Source organism: Microtus pennsylvanicus, chromosome 1 (genome assembly GCF_037038515.1).
Source record: "Microtus pennsylvanicus isolate mMicPen1 chromosome 1, mMicPen1.hap1, whole genome shotgun sequence".
NCBI lineage: Eukaryota > Metazoa > Chordata > Mammalia > Rodentia > Cricetidae > Microtus > Microtus pennsylvanicus.
Genome location: NC_134579.1, coordinates 216,034,471 through 216,036,656, shown reverse-complemented (window position 1 = coordinate 216,036,656; position 2,186 = coordinate 216,034,471). Strand labels below are relative to the sequence as shown.

The 2,186-nt window shown below is 42.1% G+C and overlaps 1 non-coding gene across 1 annotated transcript; it reads left to right on the top strand.

Moving 5' to 3' along the window:
- The first annotated feature begins 350 nt into the window (after nucleotides 1-350).
- On the top strand, nucleotides 351-476 carry LOC142842853 (U6atac minor spliceosomal RNA). Its single transcript, XR_012909510.1, has one exon. It is a non-coding gene; the product is annotated as a U6atac minor spliceosomal RNA (small nuclear RNA).
- The last annotated feature ends 1,710 nt before the right edge of the window (nucleotides 477-2,186 follow it).

The window sequence follows — 2,186 nt, the reverse complement described above, 5'->3', positions numbered from 1 at the left end:
TGAGACAACCAATCATCATAGTGTCTTTTTTTCCTTCCTTTTTTTCTTCATAGTGTCTTAATCATGTGACTCTGTCTAGAAATAGAGCAAAAGAGGCCCGAGCCTTATTTTCCAAGGACAGTAGGCTATCAACTTTAAAAATGCCAGATAGGATTCTAGATTTTTTTTAAACCAATAAAAAAAGACTTTAAGAATTTGTACTTTCAAAGATGAATCACACAACATTACATTGCCTATCTTATATGTATTCTTTAGGAACAAATACCCACAAAAGCCAAGGAAGCCAGGGATGCCCTCCTTAAATCCACAGATTCTAATCAGTAACGTAGGAGTTTACGAATTGTGTCCTTGTGTTGCATGAAAGGAGAGAAGGTTAGCACTCCCCTTGACAAGGATGGAAGAGGCCCTTGGGCCTAACAACACGCATACGGTTAAGGCATTGCCACCTACTTCGTGGCATCTAACGAATTGTGTCCTGTGGGTCAATTCCAAACAAAGCCTGTGTTTTTGAGTGAAGTTTTATTAGCCTTGCCATTTCCATTCATCTGTACAGGCTGTGCTTTCAATGGCAGAATAATTATGCAGTGAATATATAGACTTCAAAGGCAAAAATATTGTATGCTACATTAGATTTTAGAATGTATGGAATTTCTGATTTTTTCTTAGTACTCAGTTATTCCATTATTGATATGCACAGAATTGGATGCAGCCGCCCAGACTTATATACCTAGCATTTGAGAGGCTGTGACTGGAGAATCTTGAGTTCATGGTCATCACTGGTCATACAGCAAGACCATGTTTCAAAAACCCAAAAGTAGATGACTTACTTAGCAAACAAATTTCACATGCAGGGAATTCTGGAAGAACATTCTACCCATGTTGGGTATGTCTTTTCTTAGGTTTTGCCCAAAACTTCCCTACAAGGAGATATTTTGATCTTAGGGAAATATCTTAGGATACTTAGGGAAAACTAGAATCAGAAATTTTCAGCCAGCTTCTAACAGAAAACTCATGTTTTCCAGATATCTTCAGGGATTCCCAGTGTCTGAGTTCCTGGTTCGCAGATGAGAAACAGCTATGGACAAGCGGCTTCCTAGCGCCACCATTGCTTTGGTTTGTGTCTCAGTTTGCTGTGCCATCGTCAGCGGTAGGGCATCTTTCTGAACAGTGAGCGCTCATCTAGAATTCTTTGTACTATCTCTGACTACTTTTAGATGAACCATAACCTCCCACTAACCTACATTCTATGCACAAAGAATATTAATGTGCGACTTGGAATCAATCTCGCGGCTTTTGTTGCTTGCCAGTTGTGCCGTTATTATCTTCCCAATGTTTTCCTCGTCAGCCCCACTCTCTGAACATATGCACTCTAGCAGATGGGATGCTGCGAACACTCCTATAATGATGTTATTAAGAACGCTCTGAAGCACTTCAGCATTACTAATTTTGTAACAATGAAACAATACTATTGTCTGAAAGAAAAGTATAAAATCCGCACTGCTGGTGAAGGCAACCAGCTTCCAGGCTCCTCGCTAAGGACCTGGGATTAGTAAGTGCTTATTCCAGTAGGAAGTAGGATTCTCTGAGTGAACTAGGCACAAGAGTCAATGGGTTTGGAGAGACTGGGAGCCCTGTGACTGACAGCCACTTTGGTGAGCATGGGGAAAGCTTTTCCAGGGAGAACACAGTCGTGTTCAAGCTTAAAGAATGTCCAGGCAGTCAGGACACTGGTGACCAGGGCATCACTAAGGTGCCAGGAACAGAAATCAGCCTGATGTTGGTAACGAGCAATCAGGGAGTGTGGCACAATAAGGTAGAATTAGAAAGCCAAGCCCAATCTCTTATGTCATAGACAGGATGTAGACTTTCTCCCAAAAGCTTCCATTGTCTACACAAAAGAACAGGAAAAGACCTGGACATTTGTGGGCTGCTTTTAGAGCACATAGACCAAGAAGGATGGCAAGAAAAGAAGGATTGAAACACTAATCTTGGTCCTGCCCAGAAGTGATGTGTCAGACTTTGCTGACTCCCCATGGGAAGCCTTATCCCTTTTGAGGAGTGGATGGGGGAGGGGGTGGGGACAAGGGTGGGTAGGAGGAGGGGAGGTAATGGGAACAGGGATAGCTATGTAAAATGAGAAAAGATTGTAAAAAAAAAGGCATCCGTCTGCCATAACAAGAAGAGGA